Source organism: Ochotona princeps, chromosome 13 (assembly GCF_030435755.1).
Source record: "Ochotona princeps isolate mOchPri1 chromosome 13, mOchPri1.hap1, whole genome shotgun sequence".
NCBI lineage: Eukaryota > Metazoa > Chordata > Mammalia > Lagomorpha > Ochotonidae > Ochotona > Ochotona princeps.
Window position 1 is genome coordinate 11,175,458 of NC_080844.1, and position 26,148 is coordinate 11,201,605.

Consider the following 26,148-nt stretch of genomic DNA (forward strand, 5'->3'; position numbering starts at 1 on the left):
AATGTTTTACTCCCCAAGTGAGCCGCAACAGGCCGGTGCACGCCAATCCGAAGCCGGGAACCTGGAACCTCTTCCGGGTCTCCCACACGGGTACAGGATCCCAAAGCATTGGGCCGTCCTCAACTGCTTTCCCAGGTCACAATAGGGAGCTGGATGGGAAGTGGAGCTGCCGGGATTAGAACCGGCGCCCATATGGGATCCTGGCGCGTTCAAGGCAAGGACTTTAGCCGCTAGGCCACGCCGCCGGGCCCTGTCTCATTTGTTTTCAGTGGTCATGGAACCGAGTAAGCAGAAGTATTTAATTGAGGAACGAAACCACACTCTTAGCAACATTTTCCGTTACTGTCTGGGATTGGTGAAAAGTCGTGTATAGCATGTATAACATGACTTTATTCACCTTGATCAGGTAGGGGCTAAGCCATAGAAAGTATTTTTATTTTCTTGTAATTAAAATTGTGATTTAAAGAATCTGCTGCTTTTAGGTATGCATAATTATGTTCTATAAGGAGGTAAGAAGGCGAATGAATATGAATATATGTATCATACACATGCATAGCAATATAGGTATATGTATAATACAAATTATATAATATATATGATATGTATGCTTAATATAAAGAGTGCATAGTATATGTAGCGCTCAGGTTGAATTTGTGGAGCCTCTCAATGTTTCTTTTCCTTATGGGTTTGTCCTCTCTGTATAGTAGCTGGACAGAACCAACAGAACAATAGCATGGCTTACCCAATGATGCCCGCCATGCTTCCCACCCCTTGTTGCATGCTCTTGGTTTGTCCCTGAAAGCCAGGACTCCATGGAATCAGCCTGTGAGTTCTCCGACAACATGTACTTCATAAGTCTCCCCAGGTTTATTTACCTATGAAGCCTTCAGGGACACTGGTGTTCTGTTCAGATTTTTAAGTCATTTTCCTTGTTCTCAGTTTGCTGGACTGCTACTCTAGTATTACATTTACAACATTGCATTTTTATTATAAGTGTTTCTTCAAAAGATGACTTCAAGTGCTTCACACACTTTAAGTACCAGAAACCTTGTTTCATCATCATTTGGTCGTGTATACATTTTTTCTAATAATGCTATTGACATATTGTTGTGTTTTCAATTTATTTTTCTATCATCTTCTAATTATATCTTTCATTATAACTTAGCTTATACACTAAACTTTTGATCATTTATTTTTTAATTGTTGTCATTCCTTCCCAAGGACTCCATGTAACTTATATATTTGCTTTCTGTCATAAATCTTAACCATTTTCTTTTCTCCTGCTGTGCATCTTGATATTTTAGCATTCTGAAGAGGCGTCTCAAACATCTTTTATTTCACTTATTCAAGTTCCCATTAAGCTATTTGTATCATTTGCTTCTCAATAGAGCTATCACTTCTCTTAAACCATTGTAAAGTTTCCTTGTCATTATTCATAATTCATTTAGCCTTAATTTTATTCTATTGAAATAAGCCTTTATATGTCTTTTCTGCTTTTTCTATCTGGGTGAGATTCATCAGCTCACTGCTCCTCTCAGACACTCTTTTGTGCTGCTGGTAATTCCTCTTATTTTTCTCATTTCCATCTTACTGGTTTCGACTCTTTATTCCTTTAATTTCTGTGCAAATTTTTTCTCTTTATTTTCACTGGCTAGACAATGAGGCTATTGATTGGACACTTCCATTCTCATTTTCTTTTTTAAGATTTATTTATTTTTATTTGAAAGGAATATTTACAGAGAGATGGGGAGACAGAAGGAAACGTCTCCCACCTGCTAGTTCACTCTCCAAATGGCTGCAATGACCAGAGCTAAGCTGATCTAGAGGCTCTAAAGCCAGGAGCCAGAAGCTTCTTCCAGGTCTTCCATGCTGGTGTAGGGTTCCAAGACCTTGGGACCACGTTGCTATTTTAGGCCATAAGCAGGGAGCCGGATTGCAAGTGGAGCAGCTGGGACACAAACTGAAACTCATATGGGATGCTGGTGCCTGAAGGCTGAGGATTAACCTATTAAACTATTGTCCCAGCCCCAAAGTTTTTTTCTTTTTTGATACTGGTGTTTAATATCACAAGTGTCTCTATAACTATTACCTAAGGAAGATGATTGCTGAATTACGTTTTACTTGACAGAATGAATGTACAATATCTTTTTCTGGTCTGTTCCCTATAATTGAGATATAATCCATGTATAGTAAACATGCATATTTTAAATGTGCACTTTGGTGAATTTTTGTATAATTAATCACGCATATCATCATTACCCAGATTGAAATCATGGATCCTATCCGTTTCTTCAGGGAAATCCCTCATTCTCTCTTGCCAGCTATCCACCATATTCCTAGGGATGACACTGCTTGTGTTGGTGAGCTTCAGGATTCCATTTCAATAGACACTAACCCTTCAAGCATTAATTCAGATATTGTTTGAAGGTACGGTACAGGTATAATTACTTTGTATAATCAGCTGACTTCACACAAATGAGATCATCCTAAAGATTAGGGGTGAACATGATGTCATCAGTGGAACAACCTTCAGAGTAGAAGTGAAAGTTTCCTGAGAAAGGAGAAACTCAACTGAGGACTACAACTCAGATCCTGCCCAGGCATTTTCAGTCTGCTCGTATTGATAAATTTTTGTGTGCATTTCAGAGTTGCCTCATTAGTCTTCATAACTGCATGAGCTAAATCCTTGCAATAACTGCACCTATCAATCTATCAGCTATTTATGTCCATCATCTATTTTCTAGCTTCCCACTTGATCTGTTTCTCTGGTGGAACCCTGTCTAATACAATGGACAACACGTTTTGACTTCAGTCACTGTAGTTGAAGTTCACCACCTCCTGAAGTTAATATTCAAGTAATAAACTCATATCATGTACACCATTTTAGTTGAGGTTTTAAATGTAGTTCAACACAATGATTTGAAATTCATTCATTCATGCTACTATCTATGTCAATGGTTTCCTCACAAAAGTAGTGTAGCTTTAAGTTTAAAGAGTCCTAAAATGCTTTGCTTGGAAGGGATCTGATTTTTAAAAGCACTTTCAGGAGAAACATAGTAATAATAATTGACAATTAGGGCCGGTGCTATGACATAACATGGCATAACAGGTCAAGTCCTACCAAAGCAGCTGTCTAATATGGGTGCTAGCTAGTTCTACTTACAGTGCAGCTCCCCGATAATCACCTGGGAGAAGCAGTGGAACATCGTCCAGTTGTTTTGACCTTTGCACACCAAGGTAAGAGTCTTGGATGAAAGTCTTGGCTTCTGGCTTTGACCTGATCCCATGAATGAAAGATCTCTCTCTCTCTCTCTCTCTCTCTCTTTCTCTCTCTCTCTCTCATGCACAAGTGTGCATACACACACACACACATGCACACACACACACCCCTCTCACACTGCAAATCTGCTTTTCAACAATAAATCTTTCAAGTGTTTAAAATAAAAATACTTTGCATTGCTTGGTGGCGTTTAGTTGATTGGAATTTTTTTCATGTGTATCATCATACCCAAAGGCAGGATAGAGGCTAACTAGAAAGAAACTATTGTCGTTTGCACAAAGGAGCTAATGCTAAACTGACCAAATGGAAAATGTCACACACAGCTTTTCATAGTGTCCATGGGATAATAATAATAGTAGTAACAAGGCATTAATCAATTTAATAGCAGATGACTTACAAGCAATGCTTACTATTATCACAATGAATTCTTACCTAAGAGTCAACTGAAAGTGGAACTCGTAAAGGAACCCAAATTATGAGGTAAATATAAACAAGTGGGTAGACGTGGGTGACACAGCAGGAAGCAACATAATTACAGTTAATGGGATGAAATTACAGGAGTCATGGAGAAGGTCAAAGTTTATCAAACAAGGGAGTTGGGGACAATTAGCTAACTTTTTTGTTCAGTTTTAGGAAAAACATTTTTTCTGTATAAGGATGATCCATTTATGGGGCTAATTCTCAATAGATGCTTGAGAGTCCATTCTGCAAAAATGTTAAGGTTCAGTAGAAGGTCATTCAGCAGCAAAGAAACATGCATGCATATGCTCTTCTGGACACACACACACACACACACACTAAATTTTAGCTTAATTAAAAATGTTTTCAATTGGTACAGTGTGCAGGAGACATTTTCAGTAAATTGAAACATAATGATGCTCTGTTTTTCCTTTCAACTTACTCCTTTATGACTTGGTAGTGACTCTGAAACTTCACATTATACACACAAGTAACATTTTTGTTGTCTGTGTTTTAAATGTTGATAAAATACCATGACATTAAATCATATTTTCCTTCTAAAATATTTATTTATTTGAAAGGCAGAATGACAGAGAGAAAAAGAGAGAGCGAGGGAAAAAAGATCTTCCAGCTGTTGGTTCATTTCCCAAATGATGGGAACCATATGTGTTGGCTAGGTTGAAGTCAGGAAATCCATCTGTATGTCCCAAATGGATGATGTTATGAGAGGTAAGCATTTGGTGCCTTAACAAAGAAAGGTGTGTAGTTGGGAGTAGACAACTAGTCAACATAATAGCTTATCGGAGCATGAAGAGTTACAAGTAGCTAGCTAACGTAACAGCAGGATTAATAGCATGTACAAAATCATCAGGCAAGCGGGATGGTCATAGTAACAACACCTGAAGCAAATGTCAAGAAGGTTGTAACCCCATAGAAATCAGCCAATGAGGAACTAAGGGAGGGATTTTCACGCTAGGAAATAAATGGCTTGCATTACCCACCCTGTGTTTGCTAACCCTGATCTTGCAAGACCATTAAGAAAGTCTTTTTTCTTTTGCTATCATTCCTGATCTAAGATTATGTGAGACTGTGCTTCACAGGTGGCAGACACTCAAATACATCGTTTGTTACTTCTCAGGCAGAACGAGCTGAATCAGAAGTGGAGTAGCTGGGATTCTAACCGGCACTCCTTTATGGGATACAAGTCCTCATGCAATAGCTTAACCCACTGTGCTACAAAGCTATCTGACAATATTTCCTTACAACAATGTATAAACCATTAAAAGGTAAGATTAGAAATTATGTGCATTTTGAAACTTGTTCCTTAGTGTTATTCTAATGACTAGACTCTTTACATTGAAAGAACACTTGTTCTAACACTGACTTAATTCCATTGGGTAACAAAAATTGCAATAATCATATTTTTGTCAGTTATGAAGAAATCTTGGAATAATGTATGCCATATTTCTGATCCATTTTCACATTAAATTGTGCTTTCATAAATGCAAATAAGTCAGGGCAAAATCTCAATCAAAAGCAGCATGATACAGTAGAGTGTTTTTCACATAGGAGTAGTCAGGCTGTCTTTGAAATCTAGCGCAGTACATCCCTCATGTACTGCTGAAAATCGGCTCCAGGCACTGGAACGGGAGGAGATAGTAAATCTAGCGTGTCGTGTAGTAGTGGTGTTTCGAGTCACACCCCACTGTGGAGACCTGAGAATGCTTCTCATTGATATTTGCCTGTCCTTTCTGTATTAATTTTCCCTATTGCCGTATTAAAATGACTGAAGCTTACCTACTTTATAAGGGGGAAGGGTATATTCGGCTCACAGTTTTGAAGACTGAAAGTCCCATTTCAAATGGCCCTTTTCATTTGGCCAGTAGTGACTGCCTAACCACTGATGGTATCACTTAGTCCCTTTGGAGTATAGTTCCGAACTTCTGATTAGATCCTACTTCCTCAGCTTGCATCACCCCTCATAGTGCCAGTCTGAGCATGAAGCTTCCAATAAAGGAATTTCTGGAAGATAAGTTGAGTTATATGCAAATCATAGCATGTAGTGTGTTTCTCACCCCACTCTTTCACCTGAGGCAAATCTTAGATTGTGGTTGATTTGTTTAATTGTACCCCCAATTTGTCCCATTCCAGGATGGGACCTACTCCTTATTCAAGAGGGAAAAGAAAATGCTACAATCCAGCAGCCAAGGAGAATCTGAACAAACAAGCCCTGCCTAGTTTTCCAAATCCCAGCTCTTAGTGTTGCCTTATACTCTGTGTCTAATTCGAGTTTTGCATAGGTGTCCCCTTCATAGAACGAACAGGTCACACTGAGTCTTTGGGTTGTCGGTCTGAAAGCTTCCATGTCACATAAAACCATGAGCAGATTAATCGATCACGCTTTTTCCTTTTAACCTGTCTTTTGTTAGAAGATGGCAGCTGTGAGTACTGTGTTGCTGAGTTGCGGTATTCTTCATTACAGGGATCACACTAGGAACTTGGGTTATCAAACACTAATTCTATAAACCTTGTTAAATTCTGAATAGTCTGCTTTACATGATCTGCAAAAAAGTGTTGTTTGCATTGCTGCTGATAGGATTCAGATGCGGGAAAAGCTCTGAAAGGCTATAATTTTAAAATAAAAATGTGCTATCTACAAGAAATATCTGTGTGCAGGGGTGCGTCTCTCTCTGCAAAAGGAACAGATGATCACTTAAATCCCTAGAGACACTGCTTTCAAAAAAGGAATCTGTGTATTTATTTGAAAGAAAGAATCACAGAAGGAGAGAGGGGAAAGGAACAGCAAGCGCATGCTTGAGAGAGTTTTTATCTGGTGTCTGAAGAATGTGGAGCAAGGACTTGAATGGTGAGGCAGGTGTTTTTGACCTGCCACCCACATGGGAGACCCAGGAGAAGTTCCTGGCTGTCCAGGGTGTTGGCTTCAGCCTGACTCAGCCCTGACTGTTGGGGCCATTGGAGGAGTGAAGCAGCAGTGTGAAATGCAGCAGCTTAACTTACTATACCACAACACTGGCACTACCAGAGACTCAATCATAAAGAAAGCATGGACGTCTAACTGCACAAAGAATTTAGTCTTGGTTTCTTTCAAGAATAGTCAGGACTGAAACCCAGGCACTTTAATAGGGGACACAGGCATCTCATGGGGTATCTTAACCAATCCACCAAACACCCACTTTGAATTTTATTCCAAGAAGTCTAACGGAGCATCAAAACTAACAGTTTATTTGGCCTCTTTTTTTTGGGGGGGGGCATGGATATTGGCTTTAAAATAGCCATCCAATGGAAAAGATATTAAAACATTTAAACAATTTTTATTTCTGCTACAGGAACTCTTTCCTTTGAAATTACTCTTTGTGATTCTGTTTCCAGGATAAGACAGATATTTTTCTCTGTTTTGGTGTGTGTTCCTGGTGGTCTATACCAAAACCCACAGAAGGGTATAGTTTCCATGTCTATTCTATAAATGTAGTAAGTGCAGAACTAGAAAATGATTGGCCTCATAAACATCTGAAAATGCACCGTTAAATAGAAAGAGCTAATTCTAAGAGATGAAAACTCTTATGAACCCATTACTGTAATTGACTTTTGTGCAACAAAAGGACTATGTTCCTCAGGGTTTTGTAGGGAAATGAAATAAACTGAATATAAGCTAGATTTCCATCTCTTAAAATACTTTTAAGTACTTTGTGCAGTTTAGAACTTCAAAGATATTTACCAACATGTTTCCCCTTTGTCTCATTCATGTGTTAGTTTTCTTATTAGAGCCCAGTAAACACATCATTGATGAACATCAGAATCATGTCTTTAGTACTTACATTATACATGTGATGTTACACTAAATGTGACATTACATTTGCTTCTTTAGCAATGAATATAAACTGTTAGTTTATATTAATATAACCTTCAGAATGACTCAATATTGCATTCTAATTTATTTTCACTGTAATAATCTTTAACATATGCTCCCACATGCATTAACTGTTCCTGATAAGCATACCGTGTGTGTATAATCTGATGATTACGTAGTGTCATTGTAACCCATTTGGTGTCTAAATATGTGTCTTGATCACATAATAAATTCTCATCGATCACTCACGCATGAAGGAAGAATGTAATGTTTTCAGGGTTGCTCAGACTACCCCAAAATCAAAGAAAATCTTTAGGCTTAAATTCAAGCCCCTCACTCATCTTCAGAGATTAATTTTAAAGATTTTATAAGAGTATCCCTTATAATAAGGAAGATATTAATATGTATTCCATTTCTCTCCATACTATGTGACTTCCTCCTGTTCCAGCGTGAAATTTGACTCAGCACAGTGCATATGTCAGTGTGGTTAAGTTCTAACACATCATGAACATAGTCAATATTTTTATAAAACTAAGTACTTTGTTGTGAGAAAAAATTAAATTTCAAACCTGGTTCAACTATATCATACATACTTACGATTACAAACAGTTCCTCAAATGTCATACATATTCCAAAACAAGGAGGACAGATGGGAGAAGATAGAAGCTCCAGACATGAATAGAAGAAGTGAGAGCATCATTCAAGTGGCTTTGTTTGTATTGATCCAAACTGAGTGGGTTCCATGTGGTATCAACAGTCTTGTTTCCTGACTTGAAACTTCACAATGGTAGTCAAAAACATTTATGGATTTTTTCTGTCCCTTTACACTGTTGGGTGCTATCTTAGTGGAATGACTATTCTCTGGCTCTTAAAAGTCATTGTCGTTTCGTGAAGCAATTGAGCTATTTTGAATTTTCCAGAATATTCAAGACAATCTCATAATAGGTAATCTAGCCAATATACCCTTGAGTATATTTAAACATTGGAGTCCTACTAGTAATTTTAGAATTCCACCCTGGAATTTGATTAAATTATAGTCTGTCCACTAACAGCACTAATACCAGACAGGAGATTTTTTAAATTTAAGAAAAAAAAATCCCACGCATTGCTTCAAACTTGCTACCTTAGAATTTATATTTCTTTTTTTAAAGATTTGTTTTATTTTTATTGGAAAGTCAGGTATACAGAGAGGAGGAGGGACAGAGAGGATCTTCCTTCTGTTATCCATTCCTCTAGTAGCAACAATGGCCAGAGTTGCCCCAATCCAAAGCCAGGTGCCAGAAGCTTCTTCCAGGTCTCCCACAAGGGTGCTGGCTTTTAAGGCTTTGGGCCATCCCTGACTGCTTTTCCAGGCCACACACAGGGAGCTGGATGGGAAGTGGGGCTACCGGGATTAGAACCAGTGCCCATATGAGATCCTGGGAATGCAAGGTGAGGACTTTTTTGCCTTTATGTGTAAATTCATGCATGATACATTTTAAAAGGAGAAATAACATGAATGAAACAAAAAGAAATATTATGTCGTTAAACATACTTTCCAGAGAATTCAACTTTTAATACTTAAATATTTATAATGTTCTACACTCAGCATATGTTTTTTGTTATTTCTACACTTGCCTCACGAAAATTCTAAAGGCAGTCCTTCAGCTGAAGGAAAAAGCTGCTATGTAGTAACATAAAAACACTTTTTTTAAACAAAAATCACTGGGTACAAACTCAAAACATTCTAACAAAGTTATAGTGGCATGAAGATCAATTGTATTGAAAGTATAAATACACAAAGACAAGATGATTGAAACTGATTATGACTACTATAATTTATTAAAGATACACACTGTGGCATCAAGAATATACAATGTATGCACATGTGTAAAAGCATAGAGTGTGTATAAGTGGTCAGCGCTGTACAAGGTTCAAACACCCTCTAATTAGTGTACGGCATTTTAAGCAAGCCCCATACCAATCATCAGACATGATTTTTTTTAGTAGATTTGCAAAAGGTAAGAATAAAGACTTCGATGTATGTCACTACAGAAAACCTAACTGCACAAGAAGAAACAAAGCATATGCATATACATGTTAATCACAAAATAGTTGACAATGACATAAGCAGACCCTTTTACTGCCAGTTATATTTAATGTAACCTGTTAAATTTTCCCATCAAGTGGCTGAATTAAGAGGGAAAAAAAGAGCCCCAACTGTAAGCTAGCTGCAGGATGCTCACTTTGTCTTTAAGGATGCAGACACTGTGGTGAGGGAAAAAAGATATTTCACATGAATGAAAACCAAAGGAGAGCAAGGGAATCTGTCCTTCAGCTTGGCAAAATAGACTTTAAATCAAAGTTGTGAAAAGAGATGGAGAAGGTTACTGCACACTCATAAAGGGTACAACTCATCTAGAGGAAGTGGCAATTGCAAATATATATGCAAACAGAATGACATACAGCTAGCCGCCAATACAGGCGAAGCTCCAGAAAATACTCAAGTATGTGGAAAATCGAGGATATGCTCATGAACGATGGATAGATGGAAAAAGAAATTATATGTCATGAAAAGAATAAAATAAAAATGCACATACTGAAATATACAGGATCTAAAAAAAGGCAATCTTGGGAGGCAAATTTATAGTAATAAATACCTTCATCAATAAAAATAAGAGTGGGTGGGTATTTGGTGCAGAATTGAAGTCAGTGCTTTGGATACTTGCATCCTGTATTAAAATTCCTGGTTCAAATCCTGGCTTTTACACTTCTAATGCTTCTCACTAAAACAATCCCTGTGAGGCAGTAGGTAACGTTCAGGTACTGGGGTCCCTGGGGAGACCCAGGTGGAGTTCCAGCTCTTGGCTTTGCTCTTGCCTCGCCCTGACTATTGGCATTTGGGGAGCAAACCAGTAAAGGGAGGATCACTTTATCTGTGCTTTCCAAATAAAAATAAAAATGAAGGGACAAAAATGGAGGGAAAAGAACAGGGACAGGTATTTGGCTTAGCTGTTAAGATGCCAACAACCCACTTATGCTGTCTATGTGTTTCAACACCTCTTGGCTCCCATCTTTGGACTAGCACAGCTCGGTTGTAGCAACCATACAGGAGGTGAACCAGTGGATGGAAGATCTCTTTACCTTGGTCACCGCATTTTTCAAACAAATAGTTTTTGTGTGAGTTTAAAGTTATCCCTTGAAAACCAGAAGCAGGAGAAATGGCAGCATCACTTTTACTGTAGACCATTGAATTTTATTGCAGTACAGTTTAAAGAACTTTGAAATAGCTTTCAAATGAAGATAGAAACTGCAAAAATTAGCACACAAAGGTAGAAAGTTAAAAACACTTATCTTCTGATTATTAAATTTGATTTCTCTTTTGAAGCAAATCCTAAAAGTATAATGATACAAAGATGATAATCCTTTAATTCATACCCATATGTTAAAAATTAATAGAAACTTCTAGAATCTGACATGGATAACTTGCTTTATCTGCTTTTTTTTCTCTGGTCATTCATCATCTTGTTTAACTTATGATATGGTTTAAAGCAGAGTGGCAGAACCTCATTGTTTGGCCAGAACACATAATATCAAACTTCAAGTCTACTCAGTGTCTTTTTCCAAAGTTGTTTAACATTGTATGCAATGTCCGAAGTGTGTGTTTCAATTTTTGAAAGGACATTTCACATGAAAATGATTAAAAATGCAAGCATGTATTAAATCATCAACAGACAATCTGCATTGTTGGCTAATTTTGAAGCTAGTGTTTTAAAGTCTTTTGTGTAGAAAGTGTAAGTCAAGGGTGCAAAGTAAAGTTCTAGACCTTGCCTCCATTTACCAGAAATCCCATGCTCCGATGTCTGCCTTGAAATACACAGTTGCCATTCATTTTATAGACACCAAAGATTTTTGTAAAGATGTATTTATTTTTATTGCAAAGTCGGATATACAGAGAGGAGAAGAGACAGACAGGAAGATCTCCAGTTCTCTGATTCATTCCTCAAGTGATTGTAATGGCTGGTGCTGCACTGATCTGAAACCAGGAGCCAGGAACTCCTCCAGGTCTCCCATGCGAGTGCAGGATCCCAAGGCTTTGGATCATCCTTGACTGTCTTCCCAGGCCACAAGCAGGGAGCTGGATGGGAAGAGAGGCTATTAGAACCATACCCACATGGGATCCTGGTGGATTCAAGGCGAGGACTTCAGACGCTAGGCCACCGTGCCAGGTCTTTCTAGCGAATGCTATGTCTGACTGCTAATACCCTATGTACAGATAAATCTATGGATCTTGGAAATGTGCACAATATTCTCTCAACCATAGTTGGTAAGTGATAGGCTTGTATTTATAAAGATGACCCTTAGGCTTAGAAACGTAGCATCTTCAGGTCAGCACTGTGGAGGAGTGGGTAAAGCTGCTGCCTGCTCCACTGGCATCTTGTATGGACGCTGGAGTCCTGGCTGTTCCACTTTCTACTCCAGTTTCTTGTTAATGGCCTGGGTAAAGCAGCAGTGGATGGCCCTGGTCTTTGGGTCCCTGCCACCGCTGCAGGAGGCTTGGGTGATGCTCCTGTCTATCAGCTTCAGTCATGGCATCCATCTGGGCAATGAAGTAACAAGGGAAGATTTCTCTCTCCCTCTCTGTCACTCTGACTTTCAAATAAGCAAGTAAAAAGAAACCCAGCATCACATTCTTGTTATTTAATTAATTCTCAGCGTCCTCATGAATGCTTATTTTATAATTTATTTTTTGCTTTAATCATTTCAGTACTGTTGATTGGCTAACACATTCATATTGCATTGAGACACTTACAGTTAACCCAATCTTGCTGGTCACAACCAAGTAGTATTTAACACTAAATAGTTTCCCTCGTTATACTGATTTCTTGAGCTATTTCGCCCTGCTGTGTGAGCTCTTTGGCACAAATCATAATTAAAGTGGATTATATTGCTTTTAGTTTCCCATCACACATTTTGGAGTCTTCCACTCTTTTGAACACTGACATGAATGTAGGCTATTCATGTGCAAGGTTTTTGGTCTTGCCCTTTCTTTCCCCTTTCTCTTGGGGAATAAGTTATTGACACTTCAGATATTAACTTTCTGGAACTCTGAACACCTTCATCTATGCCTTAGAGAAACTCTCTCTGCTGAACTTATTGCTTCTATAGTCATTCTTCAGTCCCGCTGTTTCCTAGCCTGTGGCTATTTACCTCCTTTTAGGTTCCCCATGTGCTGAGTTACCTGGAAAGCTATCAGAAATTCAAGGGCATTCTTTTATGAAATTGTCTACCTTACTTCTCCTATTACTCCCCTTTTTTAAAATCACCTTTCACCCATCAGAGAGGCACAGTTTTGTTCTATAAAAAAACTATTTGTACTGTGCTTATATACTATGTAATACAGTCATAGTTCTATTCATTTGATAGAAGTCAGGAGTTACTCAGGCAAGCTTGGGAAAGTACAAACAAAACAGCATGATGGTAACAAAAATAAGGGACCTAGCCACAACGACTAGCAAAGGATCAAGTCCTGGCTAGTACCTCTTCTGCACTGTTTTTGGCTGTGTGTGTACAATAATGGGAAGTGCCTCATCAGAGAAGGGATATTGTTGCAGCATCAAGAATATGGACTACAGAGCAAAGCCACTATTTAATCATTTTGAAGCAGATCTTTAATAATTCTTTAGTCCATGGAGAAAGAATGGGAGTGATTAAAGTATTTCTTCAAAATTCAGCATCCTTGAGGCCACGACTGTGGCACAGTTGGTGAAGATGCTACCTCTAATTTAGCATATTATATATGGGCCTGGGTTCAATTCTCAGCTGCTCCACTTCCAATCCAGTTTCCTGTTATTGCACCAGGGAAAGCAGTGAAGATGGCTCCCGTGCTAGGACCCCAGAGTTTGAGACATGGATGGAATTCCAGGTTACTTGTTTTGGCCTGCCTAGCCCCAACCACCGTGCCTATTTAGGGAGCGAACCAGTTGAAGGGAAATTCCTCCCCAATCCTCATTTTATCTTTTTCTGTCTCTAACTCTGTGTTTAGAATAAATAATTTTTATATACAAAAGAAATCATCATCTTTGTAAAGAGAAAATTAACTTGTCAACTGAAATCCATAGTCCACAATATTTATATAATTTATAAACATTATCATGCTTTTCGTTCAATAGGGATTTAGCTCATACTCAGCACCATCAGTGGATATTTCGGTGTATTCAATGGTTATAGATCCATTACAATTAATTCCATAGCATTTGTATCAAGCTAGAAAAACATCCTATTACACACCTGTAGTCCCTCCCACTCCACCGCAACTACTAATGTATGTTTGTTTCTATGATTAAATATTTTGGACTTTTCCTATTAACAACATGATATCTGTGTTCCTTTGAGACTGCATTGTTATCTACTAGCATATTTTAAGTTTGATCTACTTTGTAGCATGTATAAATACATTATTTCCCTTTACAATTGAAACTTATTCAGTTGTTCATTCTTCAGTTAGGTGGACATTTGAATTGCTTCATGTTTTGGTCATTGCAGTTAACACTACTTTAAAATACACGTTTTTTAACATAGATACATATTTTTATTCATCTGAACAAATTTAGGAATGGAATAGCTATCTCATGCAGTAATTTTATATTCAATTTTTTGGGAAGCTGGCAAAGTATTTGCCACAGTGTCACGTTATTATAGATTTCAAGTACTTTTATACAGCTGTTTCAAATTCTCCACATTCTTCCTAATATTTAGTCTTCCTTTTCAAAATTGGTAACACTTCACAGGTATGAAGTTGGAACCCATCACCGCTTTGAATTGTACTTCCCTAATGCATTCTGAGGATCAATTATTTATATATTGTGTGGGAAAATGTCCACTCAAATTATTTGCTCACTCTTCAATTCAAGTTTTCACTTGTAATTTTGGTATTTTTGTTGTAAGATGTAATTTCTTTTTTTGTGTGTGAATTTTACGCTCTAGATTTCTGTTTAATAAATGATTTGCAAATATTTTGCTAGTTCTGAAGACTGCATTTTCAGTTTCTTGATCTTGTCCTTCCATGCATGAAGGCTTTTAATTCTTGTGAGATATTTTATGCCCCCCACACATCAGCTTCATTTACGTGAAATCTCGATGTTCTTTCAAGCTGTTAATGTTATTTTACAAGATGTTCTCTGATGTTACCTGTATGTCTGAAATCACTGAACTCTGGGCCATTAATAACACAATTTCCAGTCACACAAAATATAAATATGATAGGTCTTTATGGAAAATACCTATTTTGAAAAACAAAACAAAACAAAAACTATGGGTGGCTTAGTCAGACAAGCTTCCGCCTGTGATTCTGGCATCTCATATGGGCAATGAACGTCTCTGTCTCCTCTTCACTCTGTATCTTTGCCTTTCTAATACTAATAAAATTAATGTCTTATATTATTGTTTCGTTTTATAACACAGTTTGATAGGCACTGGGATTTCCTGTCCCGCTCCCCAAGATCCACCCCATCCACTGATTTTCTCTCTAGTTTTACAATGGGTGTCTTTCATGAACATCCATAAGTGCTTCATGTTGCCATTGAAGTGTCTTCTTGCCATGCAGGCATGAATCATGTCAGAGGGTCCAGCATCCTGCTGTCAGGGTGTCTTCAGCCCTTGCACCGGGTCCTGCTTATGCATGGATAGAGACACACTGATCTCTGTCTCCATCACTGAACATAACAACTTCTACACTTTCATTATTCATCCCCTTAAATACACAGCCAGTGTACACAGCCTACAATGGGGTAAAAATGGTAACGTTCTATCAACATCAAGCTAACAAACATCCAACAAAAATACCAGTGCAGTGCTGGAGTGGTTACAAAAGAGTATTAAGGATATTCATGTAGGAACAGGTGCCGGTGCATGGCCCACGTGTTGCTAAAGAAATTACAATAAAAATAGAACAGTTTTGCTCAAGGAATGTAGCAATAACAGTGACAAAAAAGGACATTAACAATCTCAGGTGTTTACAAGCCATCAGTCTCTTATGGATGACCAATAAATGAATCACATCACAAGGGCTTATTGAGAAAAGTATTAATATCTAGTGAGCGCAAAAAGGTAATGTTCACAGGAACCATAAAACTGCCAATCGGAACAAGAAAGAGCACATCTCTGAGGTTATGTACAAAACACCCCTGGCCATGCTAGCATTGAGCATCATCAGGGCACAGACTCTTAAAATTAGATATGAGACTACCTTCATTCTCCAGTACAAATGCGTTCAGTTGAGTTTCCTTGATTCTTGGTAGTCTTGTCTCTGTTACATCCTTCATTTGTGGGGTTACGTGTGTTTATTTGTTCTCCTTTTGTTTTTGTTGTTATTGCTGAGTATGTTTTATGGGCGTTATATTAGAACAAACATATGATACCTAACTTTTGGACATGGCTCATTTCCCTTAGCATAGTGGTCTCCAATTCGGCCCATGTGGCTGCAAATGACCGTATTTCATTTTTTAATAGCTGAGTATTATTCCATAGAGTAGATGAATCACAGTTTCTTTATCCAGTACTCTGTTAATCAGCATCTAGGTTGCTTCCATGTTTTTGCAATTATTGATTGTGCTGCAATGGATATAGTTGTGCACGCTGATTTCTCACGCGTCACATTCTTTGGATATGTTCCTAAAAGTGGAGTTGCTGGGTCATATTGTCAGTGAGTTTTCATTTGCCTGAGTATTCTGCACACTGATTTCTACAGTAGCTGTACCAGCCTGCAATCCCACCAGCAGTGGAGTAGTGTTCCTTTCCACCTTTTCTTCATCAGCAGTTGTTGTAAGTAGTTTTCTGTATGTGGGCTATTCTCACTGGTGTTAAGTGGAACCTCAGTGTGGTTTTTATTTGAATTTTACTTATTGCTAGGGAGCTTGAGCATTTTTTCATATGCCTGTTGGCCATTTGTATTTGTTCCTTTGAAAAATGTCTGCCCATTTTCTTTGCCTATTTGTTGACTGGTTTATTTTTGTTGTTGTTGTTGTTATGGTTATTTTGGAGTTATTTGTATATTCTGGATATTAGCCCCCTGTCTGCTATGAAGTGTGCAAAGATTTTCTCCCACTCTGTTGGTTGCTTTTTAAACTTTGTTGATTGTTTCTTTTTCTGTACAGAAGCCTCTTAGTTTGATGTAGTCCCCTTTGTTTATTTTGGTCTTCACTTATTCCTTTGCTTTTGGTGATTTTTCTAGGAAACCTGTGCCTACACCTACATCTTGTCCAGTATTTCCTGTATTTTCTTCTAAAAGTTTGATGGTTTCTTGGTATAGGTTAAAAAAAAAGTTTTGCATGAGTCTCAAAATCTACTGAACAAAACATAAAGTTGTCTTTTAGCTCCATTTTCCACAAAGTTTTTGAGAAGTCTTCATATTATTTTTAGCCAAAATAGGAAGTATGGTTGAAATTTTAGCAAAATTCTGGATGCTGCTCTTACGTTTATGCATAGAACAGCAATGATGGTGAAAAAGACTTACTTTTATTATGTGAGAGTCCTTTTTTTTTTTCTTATGCATGGTGGTTTTCTTCCTGTTGATTTTCTGTACCTTTACATCCAGTATAAAATTATGCCAAAGAAAAGTCTTAATGATAAAGGTATAAAATGATGCCAGCACAGAGAAGGGTGATGGATTTGGCACAGGACTCTGGAGCCCACAGCACTTCCTTCTCTTGTGGACTCAGGATGAACGTCTCCCGAGGGTAAACATATGCATCACCGAGCAGCAGGTTCACTAGTCAGGTGTCGCTTGATACTCTCTGTTCCCCTCCCCGTGTTTTTGTCCTGATTTCTATAAATTTAAAATATATCATATAGTTTTTCAACAAGTTTATGTATACATTTTTTTTGTGAAGTTTCCTCTTGTACTAGATAAGATATACATGTTTGTAAGGAAACTACAATTGAGGAAATAAAACTAATGCAGAAATGTCTGAAATCATGGAGGCTCATGATTATCTATTCTGGTTTAATTTTTTCTCTAGAGACTTAATACCAGATGTGGATCCTATACTTCACATTCACCTATTTGTATTCTTGGATATATTTGCATAATCATATGCTTTATATAACTATAATAGAACATGTATTATACAATATTTATCCTTTATAACTATTTATTTTACTGTTGATTTGACGGAGGCACATAATTATGAATGCCTGATTATTGCAGAGGCTTATGGGAGTGTTACGTAATATCGTGGTTGGTTTTAATTTACAAAAGCTTATTTTGGATGTTGAAGTTTCTTCAATCTTAAAAAAAAAATTACTGTGACCATCCACAAGTGCAGATATTTGTGCAGTTAGAATGGATTTCTAAAAATGGGATGACTTTATCAGACAGTATCTAAATTTTTAAATTGATGCATTCTACTGAATTGTCTTCTAGAATTATCTAAAGGATTTATCCAGACAGCAACAGCAGGGGGAGTGAGGTCAGAGAATACAACATCCTTGAGAAGAGTAGGCATAATCATTTTTGTGAACACTGACCAGTGTGTAGATAATTATCACAATTTCACTTTCTGTATTTGTATTTCTGTACAATTAGCATCATTCAGAAGAGGAGACTGAGACACTGATGAGTGAAAGAGATGCTTCCACAGCCACACGGCAGCAGCCGAGAAGCCAGGGATGCCAGGTGCCTCGCTGGGCCGCATGTTACTCCACAGCAAGTGGAGAGGCATTTGGGCATCACGGGGTGATACAGAGCCTCAGTGGCTGTGATTGCTGCCTCTGAGTACGTAAACACCAGAAGAAATTTTCTCTCAAAAGACTGAGAGGGAAAGCAAGAAAATTGGTCAGAAGCGATGGGTTGATGAGTTGAAACAATTTAAGTTGCTGAAACAAGAGTGCTTAATTTAGGTTTAGACATACCCTTAAAGTATGTTTAAGCCTAGATTCTTCTGTATAGCTGTAGGATACAATGGCACTAAAATTCTTCAATATTTTTGATAGAGGTGATTAAAAAATCCGAATGCCTCAATAATGAAGCCTAATTCAAAACAAACAAACAAAAAAACTCCTTTCTGAATTTCTTTTCTTTTTAAATTGCTGCCCCTTTGTTTAAGCCTCTGAATCCCCTTTGGTTAAGAAACATCCCCAATGATCATTGATCATTCTGTTTTCTGCCTTGCACTCCAAGTTGGGAGGATGAACAGTGAAAATCAGCTTTAGTGGAATGTTTGTGCAGGATGGTGACAGTTAAATAACTTTTTAGTCACATGATTGTGGAAAAGCTAGTATTTCCATTTGACGTGAATTTATAGGGGATGCCATTATATCACTATAAAATATATATATAAGATAGCATCCTTTCAGTCTGTTAAATATTCATAAATTTTCTAATTTCAACTCATGTAAAGAATATAGAACACTTATGAGAAGGCAAGGGGAAATCATTTTCAGGAGAAACTTCAAGGAAATTAAATACCTCTTCTGAAGAAAAAAACTGAGTACTTTGAACTGGCATTATTTCTTGGGGGCGTTGATCTCTCAATGACTGGATTGTAGGTTGATCATAGTACATCTAGGTAACTGATCCTCCCTTCCCTGTCTCCTAGGGAAAGCTGAGGTGTGAACTAGGGCTGCCTGCTTGGTGCACCTGCACCTGGTGAACAAACACACAGGTGCTCAGTCGGCAGTCAGGAGGGGAATGTTGGCAGATGTCCCACTCGGCAGCAGAACATCCAGCCATGGCGAAACTGCAGAGTCGGAACCTGGTCCTTCCCAAGTCTGCACTGTATGTTCTTGTCCTTTTGGCAACTTGTTCCATACGTTGCTGTATTCTATTGCCACTAAAGGAATTGTATCTTTTCTAGATCATTGATGCTTCTTCCAATTATATCTTCAGTCTATTTAGAAAAAATATTTGCTTATTTGACAGACACAGAGAGAATGAACTTTTCTTCACAATTTCACTGCTGAAATGCTCATAGCAGCAAGATTGCTACAGGCCAAAGCTGGAAGCCAGGAACTCAATTTGAGTCTCCTGTGTGGATGACAGAAACCTAGTTCTTTGAGTCATCACCGCTGCTTCACAGGGTGTACTGAGAGTCAGGGTTGGGGACAGAGCTGGAACTTGGACCCACACACTCAAATAAGAACGTTTGGGAATAGAATCAACCAACCTGTGCGCCAAATGCCCACCTCCATCAGTCCATCTGGATGAACACTTATTCCAGTGTTACATAACAGAACAGTGAAAACAGTGAAAACAATTAATATCCTAATTGTTTTATTTGGAACCTAAATTGTCTATAAATCTTATTTTGGTTAAACAAATGAGAATGATGGCTCTTATTGCAAAATGATCACTGGCCCTACATGGGTGCTCCACTTCTGTGTTTAGGAAACAATTTGAGAGAAAGGAGAAAATACAACAGCCCCTGAGAGTGAGAACCAGGCTTGTCTAGTTATGGGAAGAGCATGATGTTTACCAGCAATGAAACTAAGATGAGCATTGTAGTCACCGTCTCCCTTCATTCTTTTGTAGCAAGAATGGCAGCTTGAACACATGTCAAAATGGCTTTATACTTTCTTTTTTGCCTCACAAGTGGCCTCATACTCTGGAATTGAAGGCTATGCCACTTAGGAAATGAAACATTTGTCCATTCCTTCATGAGTGAGTGCAACAGAGGCAGTTAAAGTCTCCCCATGGATTCTTATCTTTAACTGAACAGTTTTGATTGTGAAAATGAGGGTATGGAGGAGGTCAGTACGCAAGCTGAGGCAAAGAGAAAAACAAGGCAGAGTGGATTCAATTTGGGACATACTGATTTTGAGACATTTATAAGGAATTCACAAGTGATATTCAGTAAGATTTGCATACTTGTTTAGATTACAGGAAAGAACAGTTATAAAATTGCTAAGTCCTGTAAGTTGCAGCATCCCATTTTAAATTCTACCCATCACTCTCCGGAAATTCATCTTCCCTAGATAATCAATGATTCCCTAATGGCTAACTCCCATGAGTGCTCTTCAATTTACCTTATGATTCTCACTAATTAGTAAATTTGTAATCTCTCCCTTACTGAAGCCTATCATTCTTTTTATTTCCTATGTCTTTTTAAAACTCGTTAACTAAAAGCGAACAAATTTAATGTATTTCAGTGATACAGTTCTGAGAATTGTGCATGGATTTCAGTAGGTTCTTACCAAAATAAAATTATCTTTTAATTTCATTTTCATAAATTTTTAAGCTTACTTCTGCCTATGTAGACAAGGTGCCTGTGTGTGTGTGTGTGTGTGTGTGTGTGTGTGTGTATAGTGATACTAATAATCTCTGTCACTTAAACTTAGAAAATTTCCTCCAGATTTTTTTCAAGAATAAATTCATTCATTTCCATAATTTTAACTGTTTTATAATCAGATAATTTCCCAATGCATATGATTTTAGAGGTTTTTTTCCCCCTTATGTGAAAGACAGAAACAGAGACACATGAAGTGAAAGACATCTTTCATTTTCTTGACTTGGTCCTCAGATTCCCCAACAGTGGAGTCAGGATAAAGAACGTGGAAGCTCAAGGCAGCTGGTCCTCATTGATGGGAGGCACCCTAATGATAACTGAAGGCAACACCTGCCACCTCCTAGGAGTGTGTATCAGTAGGAGGCTGGAATGGAGAGCAGGGCTGGACCTTGAAACAATGGCAGCCTGATATGACAAGGGCTTCTCAAGTGCTGTCCTAATCTACTTGTGAAATATCTATTTTCTATGCTCTTCTGAGAGTAAAATTCTTACGGGACTGGCACTGTGGTATAGCTGGCAAAGCCTCCTCCTGAATCCTATATGGGTGCCAGTTCAAATCCAGGGTATTCCAATTCTGATCCAGTTCCACGCTAATGATATTGAAAGGCAACGGAGGCTGCCTCAAGTTTTTCGGCCCCCATACCAAGTGAGAGATCCAGAAGAAGACCCTGGCTTCGGATTGGGCGATACCTGGTTGCTGCAGCCATTAAGGGAGTGAATCATTGAATGGAAGAGCTCTTTCTCTCTGTAACTCTGTCATTCAAAGACAAATCAATCTTAAACCAACAGCCAACAACAACAACAGCAACAAAACCTCTTCGATTCATACTCTTTGAGGGCCTGATATGACTTACGATGACTGGCTGTTTTCTTCTTTCAGGCCCAAGTCATGAGCTGCAAGAAAGGTTTTCTGTCATGTCATGCCTACCAGATTCCATTTTTTTGGAGAGGGTTGGCAATGGGGCAGATGACGTATGTTGAAATGGTTCATGGGTGCTAGATAACTATCTTCTGTTTACAAAGCAGTTGTTGTCTTATTGAAGGACTTGCCCTAAGGTAATATCTTTTTACTCAGTAATATCCCCTTCTTGCAAGAGGAGTGATCTTAACCATTCTATCCCTGTGTAACAATTATTCTATTGTATTGGTGGCTATCGTTGCCCAATCTCTTATTCTGTTTAAATGATAAATTAAGCTTTATCAAAGTTATACATGTTTAGGAAAAACACAGAATATATGAAAATGTGCAACATGCATGTGTTCAAGCATTCTCTGGCGGATTTTGGAATGCATCTCCCATGCATATGCGGAAATTATTTTTCTATATCTGATTTTCCTATATAAGTGCGGTGCTGAATTCGGCTGTTTCTTTCTGTTTGCTTTGTGTATTTTTTGCTGGATAAACTGAAAATTAAGTTTCAGGGAGAGTGACTTTTCACCTCTAAATATTAAGGTACTCTCCAAGAAATAATTTTGGTGCCAGTTTCATACCTAAGAAAATTGAGACCTACTAACCATCCAGTCCACATCAAGACCTTCCAAACTTGCCCCCAAATATATTTCTATAGATTTTTTTTAAAAATCAAGATTCAACTGACGTTCACACATTGCTTTAGAGCTATGTGTCTCCTTAATCTCTTTTGAAATAGAACAATTTCCACAGCTTTTCTTTTTGTCTCTCAATATTGACTTTTTGAAGCAGTTGGGATACTTTTCTTGTTGAATTTTCCACATTCTGGATATGTCTGATTTTTTTTCATGATGCTGTGTGAGTGGCTCTTCTATATAAATCCTACGCTTTCTCTATGGTGCTATTTTTCCTTGTCTTCAGGCTCCAGAAATTGAGTCCGTGGCTGAAGAAGTATTCATTTAAAAAGTGATGCTGCCTTTTTAACCTCAGATAGACTGGATATTGCCCTAAAGTCTAAGATTGCTTTTGGCAATTGTCACAGTCATTGACACCAGGACCTGATGCTCCTGAGGATGCTGGAAACTTTTAGAGGACAGGTTAGATCATTGCATTGGTCTCTCTTTTCTAATGACTAAGCTGGCTGCAGATGGATCTGCTGGGGTATAGCTAAAGAAATGACTTCTCAGTGCCTTCTGTTACACTGGGTTGAATATATGTAAGACTGACTTGATGCGTACGGCGTATGCATTCAGACACGTTAGCCAGCTCCACAGAAAGACCTGGCAATGCAGACATTATGAGAATAATTGGTATTCAAGGTCATTATTTATAGGAGAATGCCTTATTCTATAACCTGGATGATTTTCGCATGCCAAAGTAGTGATAAGAATTCCCCAATTCTTAATGCTTCTAGTGGCTGAATAGAATACAGTTTGGAGAAAGATGTTCATCTATGTGAGCAAGAGACGAATGGAAATACTAAGCATCTTGGAAGAGTCCAGGTAAGTAACTATTCGGGACAAGTACAAAATATTGCAGAATGTCATCTGACTCATAATGAGAAAGTCTTGAAGACCTCTCTCTGGGAACACCATTTCTTTCCCATCCAAAGTTACATGTGTCCTCCAAGATTTTCTCAATACAAGATGTTGAGGTGTTAAGTCTTCCAGGCAGCAGAATGTTGAAGAAGTGGGGTGACACTTGAAGGTGTTTGGGGCTTCGGAGGAAATTTGTAACAGTTGCTTAAACCAGGCAAGAGGTTACTCTTTACACCTGACTAGAAATGACTGCTATGTACATGGTCCCATAATGCGCCCTTTAAAACAGATTCCACACAAGAGAGCATTTAATCTGAATCAGCTTCATGGACAATTGAGAGAAAGTCTACATTTTTGAGACTGAGGATTGTGAAGTGGATGCTTTCTATTTAATTCTTTGAAAGCGCCTAACCGACTGGAAGTGTGACGAAAGGCCTGCTCTGTAGGAAGCCTTCTCCAGGCTTCATTTACCCCACTGTATTGAAGGCATAGGGAGACCATAAAGTCATTCCTTTGGAAACAAATAGCAATTAGGAACAGAGGCAGATGATTTGATTTTGTTATTAAGTCTGATGTAATTAGAGACATAATTTGATTCTCTCTATATGGCTATTACACAAGAAGTTATCACCAAAGCCCAAGATGGCAACACGGAAGGATGGGAAAATGCTGCAAATGTATCCCCACTTTCTTTCAAACCCTGTTGCAGTCTGCATGTCCCAAACTCAGGCATCATTGTAGCACTGACATTAACATGGCAGCTTCTATTTAGGTATTGACTTCCTTCCTTTCTTCCTTCCTTTAAAGATTTATTTATTTTTATTGTGAAGTCAGATATACAGAGAGGAGGAGATATACAGAGAGGCGTCCCACGTGGGTGCAGGATCCCAAGGCTTTGGGTATGTTCTTTCCATACCCTTGAAAAGATAAGTCTTTAAAGTGATGTACAAGAATCTTCTAAGAAACACCGGTTTTTAGAATCTGTCCACAGAGAAAGGAATGTGTTGATCTTTAAATGGGACTGAAATATATGCATTTGTAGCCAGTATCACAGAAAAATTTGTCGCTTTCCAGTCTGAGAGGCATTGCAATTAGTGTGACAACAACAAAAATCGTGTGATGGTCTTTATCTTCAAAATCTTTTGTTCCAGTCTATTACCTATTTTCTTGCTTCTTGTATAATAAGTTTATCCCTTACAATCATGTCCTGAAGAAATCTTTCCCACATTTGTATTATGATACCAATCCATGGCTGGTCATAAAAATGTGGTTGGTAGCTACCACACTGACATAGCTAATCTAGCATCTAAGGATATGCATGCCCAATTATGACCAGGACTTTGTTCTTTACTGGGTGACCCTCCTGAGATATAATAGCTCAAATGTTTACTTCAGGATAAGTCAGAGGTTCATGTCTTTTTCTATTACTGATATTCAAACTACAGTTCAGTTTTGTCATTGGCAAAACGAGATAATAAATCTCATTTGTCAGAGGTAGTTAGATGATCATTTTAGGTAAGTTTTTTTTTAATAGAGTTTAGTTTGAGAGCACTTTCAGGTGGATAGAAAAAATTGAGCAGAAAATACAGCTTTTTCCTTATTTTTTTTCCTGCAAGTTTCCAATCCTTGCTCCCATTGCCAGCTCCTCCTGCTATTAACAACATTCACGATCGTAGCACATTTGTTAAAACTAATGAAGCAATGATGAATCATTGTTAACTAAAGACCATGTTCTATATTAGGGCTCTCTTTTTGGTTCTGTGTATTTCTATCAGTTTTGACAGATTCATCATGTCATGTATTGATAACTCATGGAACGTGGAATGCTTTCACTACTGTGAAATACCCTTGTGCTCCACTATTCATTCTCATCTCCCCCTACAACCTTGAATTCCTGAAAATACTGATGTCTTTACTGTCACTATAGCTTTTCCTGTACCACAATGCTAAATAGCTGTAATGTGCAACCTTTTCTGATTGACTTCTTTCACTTAGCAGCAACCCAATGACACAAGATTCTTTATGTTCTCTCAGAGTTTGATAGCTCCTTTATGCTATCAATCCAGTTTATTAATTTGATTGCCCAGTTTGAGGGCAATTGTGAATAAAGCTGCTGGAAATATTCATGTGCAGATTTTCATATAAACATGTTTTCAATGCCTATCTGTCAATACTGAAGAATATGATTCCTTGGCTACTTAATTTGTCTATATGTAGCTTTATGGCAGCTGCCAAATTGTCTTCTAAAATGGCCGTCCTGTTTTCCCTCCATGCCAGCTATCAATGACAGGTTTTTTTTTTTTATTAATTACATTGCATTATGTGACACAGTTTTATAGGTACTGGGATTCCCCCCACCCCTCAATACACCCTCCCCCCAATGGTGGATTCCTCCACCTTGTTGCATAACCATAGTGCCTGGGTCCCGCCAAACACCTGACCCTGTGGCTCATGGATCTTGCAAGTGGGTCCAAGGGCCTCTCCATCACTGGGGCTCATGGACCTGACACTCAGCGCACCCATACTGCCATGGCTCATCTCTCTTCAGCATCCACCAGTGGATGCTTCAGCCTAGCTTGATCCAGCCTAGCCTTGACCAGTCAGCCCCCAGTTCCAGCTCAAGTGTGAACTGGCTTGTTAAATCATTCTCAGAATTTGGTATTGTCAACGTTTTGAAGTTGGGACCTTCGAACAAGTTGGCATGTAACGGTGTCTAGGTGTTTTAAATTCCAAATCCACAACAATGCATGGCAGGGAGCATCTTTTTATGTCCTGGCTTGCCATCACTATTTCTGCTTTGGTGAGGTCTGCTTGAAAGTCGTTTGTCAACT